General features: G+C 38.9%; 1 long non-coding RNA gene across 1 annotated transcript in view; it reads right to left on the bottom strand.

Moving 5' to 3' along the window:
* Positions 1-17388, bottom strand: part of LOC129058122 (uncharacterized) — a 627088-nt gene that overhangs the window by 139473 nt on the left and 470227 nt on the right. The window contains exons 4-6 of the long non-coding RNA XR_010136099.1: positions 16150-16252; positions 11773-11897; positions 9790-9897 (exon numbers count right to left, since the gene is read on the bottom strand). This is a non-coding gene — a long non-coding RNA (uncharacterized LOC129058122). The remainder of the gene's footprint in view (positions 1-9789; positions 9898-11772; positions 11898-16149; positions 16253-17388) is intronic.

Here is a 17388-nt window from a genome sequence, read left to right as displayed (position 1 = left end):
ACAAAATGCTATCAAACAGCATTACATATCATAGAGAAATCTTTCATAAAAGCACGAGTCAATTAATGTGGTAAACATCATTGTTGCCTCTTTTTAGGAAATTACCATAGCCACCTCAACCTTTAGCAAACACCACCCTTAGCAGCCAGCAGCCTCAACATTGAAGCAAGACCCTTCACCAGCAAAAAGTTTAAGATTATGACTTGCTGAAGGTCATAATAGATAATCAGATGATCATAAGCATTTTTAGCCATAAAATATGTTGTAATAAAATTATGCCGCATATAATAGCAATAAAGTATGTTTAATGAAGTTATGTACATTGTCTTTTAGACATAATGCTATTCCACACCTAATAGACTACAGTGCAGTGTCAACATAACTTTTATATGTACTAGGAAACCAAAAAATTATGTGACTCACTTTATTGTGATATTCACTTTATTGTGGTGGTCTGGAACTGAGCTCACAATATCTCTGAGGTATGCCTGCCAGTACATGAACCTATAAGCTTTGCAGTGACACTTTTTAAAAAAGCATGCAATAGTGAATTAAAATCTCTAAGGTTTTTGATATCTGAAAGAGGAGAAGACATAGGGACAAAACAGTATTAATAATGAGTATTTTTGATAGTACTTTTTATGCATTAAGCCCTGTGTGGAGTACTTTACACATATTACATCTTTTAAAACTAAAAACAATCTTATAAGTTACATACTATTATTTTCTTTATTTTACAGAAAAGGAAATCACCTTGATATTCTATCCAGGGGCTGCAAAAAAAAAAAAAAAAAAAGAGAAAGAAAATCACTTGAAGTGATTATTATTACGTTTTTTGTTTTTGGGATTTTTTAACTGACAAATAAAAGCTGTGTATATTTATGGTGTAAAACATGATGTTTTAAAATATGCATATATTGTGGGAAAGTAAACCAAGCAAATTAACCTGTCCATTATCTTATACACTTAACATTAACTTTTTTTTTTTTGGTGAGATTGTTTAATTGCACTGTTGGAAAGCTGTTTAAAGATCTGTTGCAGAATCACCTTGCTTAGAAAAGCTCAAATAATAAGAAAAATGTAGTGACATTCTACACTGTGATAGGTCAGAATCTATTTGGAATGGAGAAAGAAGTATCTAAGTTAAAAAAACTGTTGTTATCAAATAACACTATTAAATATTGTAAAAAGACATGTTGAATAACCTCTTGAGAGAACAAGTCAGTCTGTGTCCTACAATGTTCAATGAAACATGGATTTTAGTGATTTTGCTGTTTCATTCAGCTACTTTGTGTTGGTTTGTTTATAATGAAGATGTGTGTGAACAAATGAGAAGAAATCTGCGGTGTAAGAAAGTGGAAGAAAAGGATAAGGGTCAGCTCTTTAAGCGCACTGCCCTTTAATCTTCAAGAACATCCTCTAAGATCTAAGATAGATGCTATGTTAGGTGCACTTTATGCAGTTGGGAACAATTCCAGATGCAGCCAAATTCTCTTTCATTTATTCTTCACAAGTATCCTGCAAGATGAATAAGATAATTTTTTAATGAATAAATAAAATGAGGTCTGAGAGGTTATGTTTCATGTTCAAGTTCTTTCAGATAGAATGAGGTGGAGCTGGCATGATAGTTAACATGTTCCTGAATTTGTACATTTTGCCACATCCTTTTACCTGCATGCTAGCTAATAAGAGGCACTAGAGGTGATGAAAAGGAAAAAAAGGTGAGCATTGTATTACTCTTAGGATTCCAGAACCTGGAGGACCTTCAACCAAGGACAGCTGATGATCTGTATCTTCCAAGAACAGGGGCATAGGCTCATGCAAGCTCAAATTGCAGCTCTGCCACCATTTTCATGAGGAGTACAGTAAGGCATTGAACAAGACAACCTCTTAGAACTTTAGTAAACACTAGGCTCATTTTCTTAAACTCCATCAGTTCCCCCTGTGGAATTTCCAAAGTGTCTTACACAAAGATGTTAATTAGAATGTCAATTTAAAGAGCAAAAAATTGGAGACAAATAATCGTTTAATACATTTCCCTTTGCCAGGCATCTTGGCTATATTCATTCAATAAAATAGTATGCACCACTTAGAACTATGCTTACAGGAATTCCCAAATTACATTTCTAAGTGGGAAAAAAGTATAATCATTATATATGAGGAATGATGACAACTAAATAAAAGCTCATGTCAAAAAATAAAGACATACAAAGTGCATCCACTCAAAGACAATCATAATTAGCCTTTTGATGTGTTTCAGTTTCTTTTTTCTTTCTACTTTTCAGTATGCCACCTGAAATGCATTGGATTCTATTAGCCCATGAGCCACAGCTCCCACTTCTTGACTCAAGTCTTAAGAGCGTTGCAAAATTTCAGGTGTGCTCACAGTCCTGTCTTTTAGGTACTGTGAACAAAGCCCTTTGTTGATGTCTGATTTCATGAAGCCAATGAGCCATGTCTAATCACGGTTGCTGCTGTTTCTCACCATTGAAAAACAGATGAGCAAGCCAAGTCTATTTTCACTTACTTTTCCCAAATCCTTTTTTCCCATCACTTTTAGAAATGCCTGATCAAAGCTGAGTTTCTTGAAGTGGAAATATGCCCCTTTTTCAGCTTCGATTGACTGATCCTTTCTATATATCAGGCACAGGGCCTTGGAGCTTAGGCAAAGAAAGCAGTAGCTGGGAGAGACAATATGGCACCCTCTCCATGGGCCTATGTAGTCACACAACCAGCTGAATGTGTTGAGGTTGTTGCCAACAGTCTAGGAATGATTTGCTCTCCAGTGACTATGTGCTGTCTCTTTTATGCTCTCTTAGCGTATCTTAAGACCTTACTACCCAAAGTGTACAGTGTAGACTAGTAGATTCATCATAACTTGGAAGCTTGTTGGAAAGGCAAAGTTTAGGCCTCACCTTAGACCTACTAAATTAGAATCTACAGGTGATTCCTATGCACCTTAATATTTGATAAATACAATCTTAGACCAGGTTTCTTCAAATCCATGAATTTTTGCAGGGAGTAATGCCTGTTTCAAAATTAAATTTTAGGCCAACTCTCTTTCCATTCTACTTCACCTCTAAATGACATATCATCTTGATTCAATTAGTGTCTCTATTTTTACACTGATTGCCAACTCATCTTCTTTGTAAGCAGCAGGGACAGAGAGCCCTGGATGCACGTTGCAGCTCTGAACTAAGTGTGTGGCCTTGGTACAAGTTATTTACTTAACCTCCTCAAGCTACATTTTTAGAAGTGAGAGAAGCAGAGGGAACTTGAAAAAATGAGGTGCTATAATTTTATCATTCTTTTGCTCCCAAGACAAAATTCCCATAAGAAGCTGTCATTATTTCACATATTAAAGCATCACTTTAGTGAGGGCTCAATTATCAGCACAGCTACATCCTTCTAATAAGGTTGTCATAGATGGACACCAGCTCCTTGGTACACTAGCTGTTTACCTTCATCTTCCAATTGTATCAATAGGTGAGTGAGTTCATACAACATCAACTATACCTCAGCAATTAATGAGCTCCCGAGGAAGACACCAAATAAAGGCAAAAAACCTAGAAGTGCCACCTCAGAGGATGGACTTAATTCCTCTCTTACCTACTCTCTACTTTGACTCTGTCTTCCCTATCATGGGGACAGGTAGCAGAAAGTGCTGTCTCCTTCAGGATAGATCGATTTTATGTAACTAGAGATTCTATACCCTCAAAGCTTGATCCAGGAACCCGTTTTTCTCTCCCAGTGACCACACACATCTGGTGGAAGGAGGAGTGGGGAGGAGCCCAGGTGGTGGGGTTCTATGAGATCACAAGACTAAGCAACTCTGAATAAGGTACAGAGGTGATGACATCCACTCCTGTATCTCAAGGGTTCAACTTTGGTTTTGTGTACTGTTCTGTATCCTTTGCCTTTATAGGTTTTTAGCTGGCTGAGCATCTAAGACTTCACATTTATATTTAATCATCTAACCCAACCTACTCTCTTGAGGAGCTGAATATGGCCACTAACCCTGATTTAGTGAAAGCCAGACTAATAAAGAAGAAAACAGAGGAGAATCAAATAGATGTAATAAAAAATGATAAAGGGGATATCACCACCGATCCCACAGAAAAGAGGAAGTCAAATTGTCTCTGTTTGCAGATGACATGATTGTATATTTAGAAAATCCCATCATCTCAGCCCCAAATCTCCTTAAACTGATAAGCAACTTCAGCAAAGTCTCAGGATACAAAATCAATGTGCAAAAATCACAACCATTCCTATACACCAATAACAGACAAACAGAGCCAAATCATGAGTGAACTCTTATTCACAATTGCTACAAAGAGAATAAAATACCTAGGAATCCAACTTACAAGGGATGTGAAGGACTTCTTCAAGGAGAACTACAAACCACTGCTCAAGGAAAAAGAGAGGACACAAACAAATGGAAAAGCATTCCATGGTCATAGATAGGAAGAATCAATATTGTGAAAATGGCCATACTGCCCAAGGTAATTTATAGATTCAATGCTATTCCCATAAAGCTACCATTGACTTTCTCATAGAATTGGAGAAAACTACTTTAAATTTCATATGGAACCAAAAAAGAGCCTGTATAGCCAAGACAATCCTAAGCAAAAAGAACAAAGCCAGAGGTATCATGCTACCTGACTTCAAACTATACTACAAGGGTACAGTAACCAAAACAGCATGGTACTCATACCAAAACAGACATATAGACCAATGGAACAGAACAGAGGCCTCAGAAATAACACCACACATCTACAACCATCTGATCTTTGACAAACCTGACAAAAACAAACAATGGGTAAAGGATTCCCTATTTAATAAATGGTGTTGGGAAAACTGGCTAGCCACATGCAGAAAGCTGAAACTGGATCCCTTCCTTACACCCTACACAGAAATTAACTCAAGATAGATTAAAGACTTAAACATAGACCTAAAACCATAAAAACCCTAGAAGAAAACCTAGGCAATACCATTCAGGACATAGGCTTGGGCAAAGACTTCATGACTAAAACGTCAAAAGCAATGGCAACAAAAGCAAAAATTGACAAATGGAATCTAATTAAACTAAAGAGCTTCTGCACAGCAAAAGAAACTATCATCAGAGTGAACAGGTAACCTACAGAATGGGAAAAAATTTTTGCAATTTATCCATCTGACAAAGGGATAATATCCAGAATCTACAAAGAACTCAAACAAATTTACAAGAAAAAAACAACCCCATCAAAAAGTGGTCAAAGGTATGAACAGACACATCTCAAAAGAAGCCATTTATGCAGCCAACAAACATATGAAAAAAAGCTCATCATCACTGGTCATTACAGAAATGCAAATCAAAACCACAATGAGATACCATCTCACACCAGTTAGAATGGCAATCATTAAAATGTCAGGAAACAACAGATGCTGGAGAAGATGTGGAGAAATAGGAACGCTTTTACACTGTTGGTGGGAGTGTAAACTAGTTCAATCATTGTGGAAGACAGTGTGGCGATTCCTCAAGGATCTAGAACTAGAAATACCATTTGGCCCAGCAATCCCATTACTGGGTATATACCCAAAGGATTATAAATCATTCTACTATAAAGACACATGCACACGAATGTTTATTGCAGCACTATTCACAATAGCAAAGACTTGGAACCAACCCAAATGCCCATCAATGATAGATGGATAAAGAAAATGTGGCACATATACACCATGGAATACTATGCAGCCATAAAAAAGGATGAGTTCATGCCTTTTGCAGGGACATGGATGAAGCTGGAAACCATCATTCTCAGCAAACTAACACAAGCACAGAAAGCCAAACACTGTGTGTTCTCACTCATAAGTGGGAAATGAACAATGAGAACACATGGACACAGAGAGGAGAACATCACACACCAGGGCCTGTCGGGGGCTGGGGGGCTGGGGGAGGGATAGCATTAGGAGAAATACCTAATATAGGTGACAAGTTGATGGGTGCAGCAAACCACCATAGCACGTGTATACCTATGTAACAAACCTGCACATTCTACACATGTACCTCAGAAGTTAAAGTATATATATATGTAAAGAAAACCCCTAAAAAAAAGAAAGAAAAGAAAAAGAGGGTTAAGAGTGAAAAGACCTGGGTAAGAGTCCTATAGGCCACAACACAGACGAGTGCTCTTGAACAAGTCACTTTCCTTTTGAGGCCTCAGTTTTTACATGGTAAATGAGGTGGAAAGGGAGAGGGGGCAATTCATGATCTCCAAGGTCCTTTTCTGCTCTAAAATTTTGTGTTCCAGAGCTGTGCAGCAAGAAGCAGTTAAATGCTGGACTCTTTCCCCAGAAGAGCCTTTGGGTATTTTGCTCATTAAAGAGATTAGCTGTCCATTTGCAGGGATGTCTCTCCAATGAGGTAGGGACATAATAGCCCAACACAGTTTTAGTTTAGATTCACTTTATGAAGTACATATCTAATTCTCTGGCAAGCTAAGTCAAGCACGTCTTCTCATGTGTTTTAAGAACCAAGGCATTTGGCTGAGACTGAGAGCAAATGCCTCTTATTAATGTGTGACAAATCCATATGGGGAAAAACACTGTTTCTTCTTTCCCATATGGCACAGCTGAGTAAGGCTGGCTTTTCTGGCCTTGAAATGGTTCCATGGACCAGGTGGGTGGTTTATTTCACAGGCTGGTGACAATCCAGTGTGTCTCTCCCACAGAGATAGAAAGGGGCAAGAATTCTACTGTTGTAGCCCAGGGCTGTCAGCAAGGCTGTGACATAGGCCATTGGCCCTTCTGCCAAGATGAGGGGTCGTGGAACTACTGTGAGGAAGAACAGCAGGAAATCTCAAACCACTTTGGATCCTGGACCTGAACTTTTCTTGAACCCCAAGACCTTTAAAGTTTTAGCCTCATAAGGACAAATCAGCTTTCTCTCTGGAAAACTCTCAAACCACTCCCCACCCCAGTCTCAATGTAATATGAGTGATGAAGCCACTGGAAGAAAGGGAGAACATGGGGGAGGCAGTTCTCTAACCCACCTTCCACCTTCAGGTCCAAAGGCTGAAGACCCAATGTCTTCTGGTTTTAACTTGGTTTTGGACCTCTGCAAGACATGGTGGATTCACTGTTTCCCCTCTAAGGTTTACAGTACAGATTTTTCAAAAAGCATAGAGAAGATTGTATTGACTAAATATGAAAAATAACCAAAACAATAGCAGCTATTGAAATCCAATCAATCCATACTTGTAACATCATTCTACTTCTTTAAAAGAGCAAGAAATTATCCTGGAAAGAAGCATAAGTCATCTCCTCTGTCCTGCAGCTTAGGCTGATGTGAACTAAGAGACAGTGGCTTTCATTGTCCCTGCAACTTGGGGTGACAAAACTAAGTTCTTATGTTTCATTAATAACCTCCTCAAATTAAGTCTTTGACTCTTTTTTTTTCTGTGCTATGAATGAATAACTGCTTTAATAAATATGTATGAACATACTCATCGTATGTCATATAACCAGAATCAAGAAAATATGCATATTTTTTCCAGTGTGTAATTGGCCATTATACACAATTAGACATCAATGTAAAAGGCTTGCTGAAAATGAAAAGCAGTTAAGTGACAAAATGTCAGGTTTTGAAGAAAATGTCAAAAGTCCTATTACAATCTAGAAAATCAAAACCAGATAGGTTATAAAAATGGGTTTGGGTAAACATACACCTGTACACACACACACACACATACACACACACACACATTTTGATTTCCTAGAAATGGAGATGGTAGTTACGAACTTGCAATGTTCATATGGGAAAGTTTCATATTAAACATTAGAGAAGACTTTTTTAAACTTTTAGGTTTGGGGGTACATGTGCAGGTTTGTTATATAGGTAAACTCATGTCATGGGGATTTGTTGTACAGATTATTTTGTCACTCAGGTACTATGCCTAGTACCCAATAGTTATTTTTTTCTGCTCCTTAGGACTGCTTAGCTGTGGGACTTAATTGACTAGTCAAAGGAAGCTGTGCTGTTTCTTAAATACATTTGTAGAGTAAAAATCTAAAACATCTTTATTAAAATCTTAGATTTTTAATAAAAGACAAAATCTTAGATTCTAAAAATCTAAGATTTTTATCAAAGATCAATTAGTCCATGGGGGAAACTTCTCTTTAAAATGTCTATTTCAAAAATTAATCCATCCCTGCTAAACTGTTTCAGTGCAATGAGAAGCTTATTCCCAGACATGTTTCAGGGTTCTACAATTGCAGTCACTAAAAAGTTCTTCCTTATGTCTAACCAACATCTACAACCTTAATGTGTGTCTCTCTGGAGCCATGTAGGATACTTGATTTGGTCACATTACAGATCTTCAAACTTTTGAGATCATTTGTTATATTCCTTATAATTCTCTTGCCTTCAGATTAAACATATCAAATTATTTGAAATCATGCCATTGGAGAAATGGTTGAATGAATAAGTTTAAGAGTGAATGGAAAAACTGGGAGGTATCGCCAATTTGGCAAAGGAATTTCAGTTAACATTTATTTGTCATATGCTATGTATCCACAGTATAGTAAGTTCTAAAGGTCTCTATTAAACTCCAATACCCTGATCTCCACATTCCAAAGTGTTTTACTTAGCTCAGAGTAGAACATGTCTCCCATCACTGACTGTGCTTTGCAGGAGGTGGGTAGTATTACTAAGGGAGAGAAGGCAGGACGTAACTTCACAGTGGTCTTCTCAAACTTGTGATTCTACAAATAGCTCTAATTCTACAAAGTAGCTCAAGACTCTTAGTTTGAAAGCCACAAGAGGGCACTAGACTACTACATGGACCTAGCTCTACTTAGGGCCCAAAGCACAGAGCAAGGGTCAGTATTGACATTAGTGATGGCCACATCAGTTGTATGTCCTACATCTGTGTCTGAAACACAGTATGCAATCACGGAGGATGTGCAAAGCTATTGGCTATGAAACATGTTCAAATGTTAAGCTTGAGTTATGCTAAATACAGTAGAATCCACATGCAATTTGAAAAAAAAAAAAAACAGTAAAAAGGAGTAAGGTCCACCCCCAAAGTTCTAAGAAAAGCAAGGTGGTTCTTTAAGCTGTGAGTTCTGAAAACAATATGAACAACATAGTGATAGTCAGGGGAACAGCAGGAGTTAGACAAACAGGAGCCTTCCACTTCTACTTTTGGAAAGCCTGACATCCGACGAGGCTCATATTGGCCACAAGATTCCCTCCAGACCGTGAGATTTACAATGGGCATCACCCAAGGTATTTATTCTCTCTGCTCCTGAAGTGCTCCGTACTTTACAAGGTTTCAGGAAAACTAGTCTCAGGCTAATGAAAGCATACTTAAAAACTTCTCACACATACAGGTTGAGTCTATGTAATCACCACACCATTTGAGAAAGGCAAAAATTTAGTCAATTAAGTTATATGTTAGTCTGAATAAAATCAACAAACAGATCATTTGGGTCAATGAAGAAGTGTCTTATGCAATTCCAAAAGAGCCAATCAAATTAACTCAGACAAATATGAATCAACGCAAGGAAAAACAATCAGTCAAGAATGCTGCTTTGGATCATGAAAATCAAACCCTAGACTGAAGGCTTGAGTTTTTAACTTTTCAATAGTTATGTTTAATATTGTATAGAAGATGACTCTTTTGTTATCATACTGTGCATGCCATATACTTTTTCCCTAAAGATGATAGATAGATAGATAGATAGATAAATTGATAGATAGAGAGACAGACAGAATAATTCAGATTGAGTGTCATATAAATGACTTACCTAATTGGTTAAACCAGAGGTTCTTGCTGCAGCAGGAAAGATAGGAGAAGGTCATTTTTCTGAGGCAAGGTTTAGCTCTTTGGAGACAATGAACACTTGGGTGGTTTCCTACAGAGCCAGTTGAAATCACTAAGAAAGATTCTCTTTTCTTTCTAGTTTCTTATTAATTTACCTACATTCTGAGTTCTGGATCCATGACCTGCATTTTTTTAAATTTTCTTTTTAAAAATAAAATATATATTATATATTCATGAGGTATAAAGTGATTCTCTCTCTCTCTCTCTCTCTCGATGAGATCTCACTATGTTGTCCAGGCTGAATTTTCATTTCTGGGCTCAAACAATCCTCCTGCTTCAGCCTCCTGAGTAATTGGGAATACAGGAGTGCACCACTGCACCCAGCTTGAAATGTGATGTTTTGATATATGTTTACATTGCATGGCCTCTGTTATTGTACTATGTCAGAACCTTTCTAACTTTGATCATTTTACTTCCATTATCCTTGTCACGTTTGACCCAGCCATTGCTCTGAGACTCTGTCCTTCCCTCGTGGAACAATGAGAGTTCTCACCTTTTGGTTCTGGTTCCATCCCAACCCTTCTCCCCAGGAGTGTTGCTTTCTCTGGAATTGATCTATTTATAACATTGCCTCAGTTTTTAGATTCTTCTCAGTGTCAGCTATGTTGAGTCTGTTAAAGATATCTTGGCTATTTGACTTGGCTTTCATCAAGTTCCTTGGCTTCTACCTTTTAAATGACATTTTTTTTTCTCATAATTGTTATTTTTCTGGGCTCTGGTCACTAGTTTCTCCATATTCTCTATTTCCTGACTCTTTCATTAGCTTAACAGCATACTTTAACTTCCATCTTCACTCCCCCAGTTCTGTTTTCAGAGCTCTACTTTTAATGGCTAAACCCAGCCCAAATTGACAGTGTCCATCCTCTTTGCAAGCCTTGGGCCCTCCCTCACTACCCCCAGCACAGACTTCATCTTCTAGGACAGGCCCCGGTGCTACAGGGGAGGTGAGTTCAAGAGAAAGTGCCCCAGGATCTTCTTAGCATTATTTTCCCCACAGCAGGACTTTGAAGCTGCCTTTCTAGCCTGCCTTCCAGCTGTTACCAAACACACACTTTTTAAAATTAGGAAATGAACATGATAGTTCTACTCCCAGCCAGGAGCTCGTCTAGTATGCTCCAGGAAAAGGATGATTAATGGAGCTAAGGCTTTATGTCTAAGACAGGGGATGGCAGCTCGTGGGGAATAACTAAGCCACACCAGCCCGCCATCGCCTCAGATCAGGTGAACTGCACATGGCGTTAGGCCCACTGGAGGCCCTTAAAGTTAGCCAGTGGCCTGGCAGAAAGTGCGCGCCCAATAAGTGCCTGGTGGACACACGTGGCCCAAAGGAACAGGGCAGTTTTTCAATTCTTTGGTTTATATAGAGAACCAACCTACACAACCTTGGCCTTCAGAATCTTGCCAGCAGTTAGAGTATCCAGACTGGTTGTCCAGACCACCTAAATTACATGGATAAAAGCAAAAGTTTTCCTTCACTGAATACCATGTGGACTTGTTCCCAAGTCCTTTTTGGGTTTGAGGCCTTACTTGTAATCGTCCCTCACAAGAGGGGGGAAAAATAAAAGAAAGAAAAATGTAGGGAATTTGAGTTCTACTTCGTCAAGGGCTCAGGATGGAGAATAGGAAAGTTCTTCAGAATCTTGGCTGAGCAGTGGTTTTCTGCTTCTTTCAACGTCAAAATTAACCTGATTGAGTGAACTATTCAAAAAGCACATCCATCAATTTTTATTTCATCTGAGGTTTGGAGTGCCAAGGACTTACAACATAAGGCCTCAGACCACTCTGGTTTAATGCCAGGGGATACTTAGGGGTTCCTGGGGATGGTCATTATGATCATAACCCTCTGCCTGCCAAACTCCTATGCACTACACCCAACCCAGATGCTGCTCTTCCTGTGAGATCTTACCTGGATCCTCTCCGGTTCCTCTGTGGTCCTCTAACACTTGGTGTGGTTTCTTTGGCTTAACTGGACAAGTCACCACTTTAATTCATTTATTTTCCTTCATTAAAAAAATTGTTCACCCATGACCTCTGCAAAAATAAATAAATAAAATAGAAAGAAATGCGTAAAAACAAAACCTACCCTTTACTCTCTCCTCTCAGAAGAGAGAACCACCGTTTGTAATCAGCACAAGGAAAGTGGGAACACTAAGGAAATCACTGTAAGATAGCAGCTGCCCTCAAAACTAAAACCAGTCACTTTAAAATACATGCTCTCATGTGATCCCTGGATGAGTTTCTTTTCTCTTTAGTAAAACGGAGATTTTCAGGATTCAACCTGGAGAGGTAAAATCACTGAGCTTATAAATGAGGAGACTGGAATCAAAGACCTGAATTTTTGTCTTTTCCTTTTTCCCCACCATGTTGCATCCCAGTGTGCCCCAGCATCCTTAGAGACAAAGGCCTGGAGGAAGCACAAAGAGACTTCTATTTTCATCTTTTGGTTCTAGCAAGATGAGGATCAGCAGGCAGGCAGACACACTTGGGAATAATGGCTCTGCTCTCTCAACTGAGCCCCCGCCCCAGTGCCTTCATCCCCACTTGGGGTGACCTCGGCAGAACAAGCTCTCTCTGTAATGATCACTTCGTCAGCAGGGGCTGTGTATTTAGTAGCAGGAAATATAAGCTTTTGTGGTCAGTGTGACGTCACCCCACCCACTAAACAGGCCTTTATAATTTGACCACAAAAAGGCTTGAAAGGGATAGACACATACACGCAGGGAAGGAGGCGATGGGACTGTCAACAGTTGTCTGTGTAGTGAAAGGAGCATTGTGTCTTCCAAATGTTTCCCGAAAGCCTGATGTTTGGTCTGCTGTAGACAAAACATCTGGATGATATATGGCGATTTCTCTTTGTATTTGAGTGCCCCAACTCATCTCCTTCCTTTCTCCTCTCTCTTCTCTACCTCTTGTTTTCTCTTTTCCTCATTCCCTTCATCCTCCTGCTTCCCTTTTTTCTTCTTCCCTTTTTACTCTGACTTAATCTAAAATAGACAAGTATATATTTTTAAATCATTGAGTTGTTTTCAAATATTTTCACATGATGTGCATGTGAGCACACACATACAAACACATACATACACACACCAATTTTACTATTCTTTTCCTGGATACTTTACTGTTAGAGGGAGAGAAAAAGGGGAAGGGGTGACAGAGAGAGAGAGTAATTTTAAAAGACATAGCTAACATATCAATGTATCATTAAAAATTGCTTTCCATAAATGTCTTGGTTTTATAACTAATTCTGTAGAGGAGCAGAGCTAAATGACCCAGTACCTTTTAGTGTCACATTGTGTAAGTTCAAGATAATATACTGCTGGATATTTCACTTTATCTTTTGTTTTCATTTTTATTTTAAATGAAGAAAGGCACATGCTAGGCATTAATACCAACACTCCCATTAAGAACAAAAAGAAAAATAAAATAAAGATTGATTGACATGGATGAGTAAATAAAAAAAGCAGATAACCTGAAAAAGGAGGGTATAGAGAAACTGAAAGAAACTGTCTATATGCTACCTCTGTATAAACTTTTTACTAGTTTTTCAGATCTTTGAGCCTAGGAAGAGAGAGAGAGAGACAGAGAGAGAGAAAGAGAGAGAGAGAGAAAGAGAGAAAGAGAGAGAGAGAGAGAAAGAGCAAGAGAAAGAGAGATGAACATGAGAGGTGATGGCTGACGTGTCTGACCTCTGAATTAGGCTGCTGGAAAAATATGGCTTCCCCTGATTTGTGCCGCTGTGGAAAACCCCCTCCCAGGGCTTCAAGCTTTCCTCTGAGGCACAGGCAGCAGGAAACACCTGCTTCACTTCTCCCCTGATGTTTTTTCCCCTTTTAGGGAGACTGGGTCTCCTCCCCCTCCCTTTCTGCAGTGCACAAATGGACAAGCAGTTTTCCACATGCCCCAATCTTTCCTAAGAAAGGAAGTACGGAATCATCTATTAGCGACTGATGCACTTTGATGGCTTCCTTACCCCCACTTCCTTATTTTCCCTTCCAATTGACCTTTATTATAGCTTCCTCAACCCAGTTCCGCTTCCCAGCTCTGGTACTAATAATATTTTTCTCCAGAATAAATGAAGCATAAGAAGTCTATCCAAAAAAACTGAAAGGCAAGTGTACATACTGTTTGTCATGATTCCTTATTTTGCGTTTTGCCATTCGCCTCCCTGCAACAAAGGGGGAAGCAAATGCAATTCCAGTTTGGAAAGGCATGACAGACAGTTGCAGTATGCATCAGATCAAGATAGAAGCCTTCAAATATCCTCCCAGTGGAGAGGCACTGAGCTATTAGCAACTTTCTTTTTCTTTCTTCTTTTTTTTTTTTTTTTTTTTTGAGACAAAGGCTCTCTCTGTTGCCTAGGCTGGAGTGCAGTGGCATGATCTTGGCTCACTGCAACCTCTGCCTCCCGGGTTCAAGAGATTCTCCTGCCTCAGCCTCAGGAGTGGCTGAGATTACAGGCATGCACCACCACGCCTGACTAATTTTTTGTATTTTTAGTAGAGACGGGGTTTCACCATGTTAGCCAGGATAGTCTCGATCTCCTGACCTGCCTCGGCCTCCCAAAGTGTTGGAATTACAGGCGTGAGCCACCTTGCCTGGCCTATTGGCAACTTTCTAGAGTACCTCTCAATCAATACAAAAAAGGGCACCCAAGAAACCCTCCACACAACCATATGAAAAATGTTATAACAAATTTTAGTTAATTAAAATAATTTAGTTAATTAAAATAATTGTGAAGCCCAAGAAGTTTTCATCAGGCTTGCAAAGACCACTGAGGGTTGCTACATGTCTAGTTCCCTTTCTCTAAATAGAAGAACATCTATAGCACTGTTTGTAAAGCTATCTCCTCCCCAGAGCTTCCTTCCTCTGCTGTCTAGTAAAAAGAATCCTTGGGTGGAAAAAGCCGTAAGACAGAGAAGACAAAAATAAGTAAAGTGTTATTTTTCATTCTTCACAGGATGGTCTCTATAATAGCAATTCCTGGTCAATCCAAAGTATATTTTGCTTTATGAGAAGAAGGAGGGTAGTATATTAGAAATAGAAGTGGTCAATAAATCTTAATGAGTCACTGAAGAAATTGGGGATATAACCAAAACACCTTGGTGAGTCACCTCCTTTCTCTAGACAGTTTAATAACTGACAAAATGGGAGGATTAAACTAGACAATCTCTGAGGTTACTTGTATCCATGTTTTGCAACATATATGAGAGAATGGAGCCAACTATATTATTTAAGTAGCTCCTAGAAACAAAGAAGAAAATGGGAGACACCCAAATAAGAAAAAATTATGGAAATTAAAAGAGGTAATTCATGAAAGAAATACTATATTATGTCAGTGAACTTACAAACAGATGTTCATCCTTGCTAGTGATCAAAGAAATACAAATTAAAACATAGGCTTTTGTGGTTACCTCGTAGCCTGGCCAAAATGAAAAAGATGAACTTTCATAATTTTCCATCATAGCATTGTTTATAATAACAACACATGGGAAACAACATATATGTCTCATTATGGTATATCCACTTATTGGAATCCTACCACCTATTAAAAATGATATGAGTCTAGGGCTGGGAGCGGTGGCTCACGCCTGTAATTCTAACACTTTGAGAGGCTGAGGTGGGTGGATCACGATGTCAGGAGATCAAGACCATCCTGGCTAACACGGTGAAACCCCATCCCTATTAAAAATACAAAAAATTAGCCGGGCATGGTGGCATGCGCCTGTAGTCCCAGCTACTCAGGAGGCTGAGGGAGGAGAATCACTTGAACCCGGGAGGCGGAGGTTGCAGTGAGCTGAGATCGTGCCACTGCACTCCAGCCTGGGCGACAGAGTGAGACTCTGTCAAAAAAAAAAAAAAAAAAAAGATATGAATCTAAATGCCTTAACAATGGAAATACGGCTACCATATATTAAGGAAATAAAGAGAAAGTTACAAAACATGTATGCTATATCTCCACTTAAGGAAAATGTATGTATATATGTATGCATATGCACAGAAAAACTTCTGAATGGACACCTACCACAATATTAACAATGGATATCTCAAGGTGCTGAAATAATTGTACAGCAGTCTACTTTATTCTTTTCCATATTGTTGAATATTTTACAGTGAACATGTGCTACTTTTATAATCCATAAATTTCATCTCCATTTGGGAATAATACATAATTAAACAAAATGCTATAAGCATGCTGCACATAGAAGAACATTACATTGAAAACGGAAATCAGCCTTACTTAGGCAGCAGATGGTAAAGGGAGCTGTTAACCTGATCTACTCACTCAGAGCCCTGGAGCCTTAGATAAAGCTATGAGTTGACTCTTTGTGGTCCAGATATTTCTCTTTTATAAGTTGCTTGTATTTTCTGAGCCTCAGTCTCTTTATCTGTAAAATAACAATGGTAATTTTCACCTTGCAAAGTAGTTGCAAGAATTCAATAAAATGACACCTACAAATTGCTCAAAATGAGCCCAATAAATATTAGCTCTTGTTATTATACAAAATCAACATATTTATACTATGACAAACAGGCATTACTAAATACCTTAACTGATAGAAACCATACTGGAATAATATCCCTGTATGTCATCTGCAGTTTTTGTGTGTTAACTTCTAAGGCTGGTGGTTAATATGGTATTCTTCATGGGATAGTGGTGAGTCTTTGGTATGAGTGACTTTACTTCCTTCAATGGATAGTCTCCTGAATTCTCTGATGTGCAGTCTTCCTGCTATCCCCTGCCAGCTGCTCAGATAGCATCATATATGGAGGTCCTAACAGGAGCACAACCTTGACCTAGACACAGTCAAGGGATATAACAGAGGAATAGATGAGATGCAAACTCTGCCTTCAAGGTGCTTACAAACTAGTGAGAAAAACAAGACAAGGCTCCCCAAACTGCAGTATGGTAAACTGTTGTATCTGTAACAACAAAAAATATACTAAAAAATGAAAGAAGTTTATCTAATTCACTCTGTAGATGGAGGCTTCAGAGAAGCTGTGACTCGAGACTAATTTTTAAACAGAAATTTTATATGAGAAAGATGGGGGAAGGGTATTCCAGGCAGAGCAGGAAACCTGCAAACGCATTGGAATATTATGCCCAGGACACACTGGGTGTCTTCAGGAAGAAGGTGGCATGGGGAGCACAAAAGCATGGTAACTGGCAAATGGAATGAGATGAACCTGTAGATGTGGGGTTCTCAACTAGATCTACCATTAACTGGCCATTAGAGCTTGGGTAGGAATCCCTCTATATTCGTGAGCTGTAAAATGGAGGTAGGTGTGGGATGTAGATCTAACCTACAAAGCTCATGTGATTATGGAACTGGGATATCAAGGTATGGTGAATTTCAGTAAGATTCCATATCCAAGCATTGGGGTAGAGACAGCGGTTAGAAAAGGGGCTGGAGGGACTGAGCTGAGTCTCTTTTCCAGGGGAGGAAAAGCTTTCCTCTCTAGAGAGATACACAGGCAAGGAGATTTTAGAGTCCTCAGCAAACTCACTTTTGGTGACCTGAGA

The sequence above is a fragment of the Pongo abelii genome, chromosome 11, assembly GCF_028885655.2.
Source record: "Pongo abelii isolate AG06213 chromosome 11, NHGRI_mPonAbe1-v2.0_pri, whole genome shotgun sequence".
Classification (NCBI taxonomy): Eukaryota; Metazoa; Chordata; class Mammalia; order Primates; family Hominidae; genus Pongo; species Pongo abelii.
Note: the sequence above shows the minus strand (reverse complement) of the source record. Positions and strands in the feature narration are given on the sequence as shown.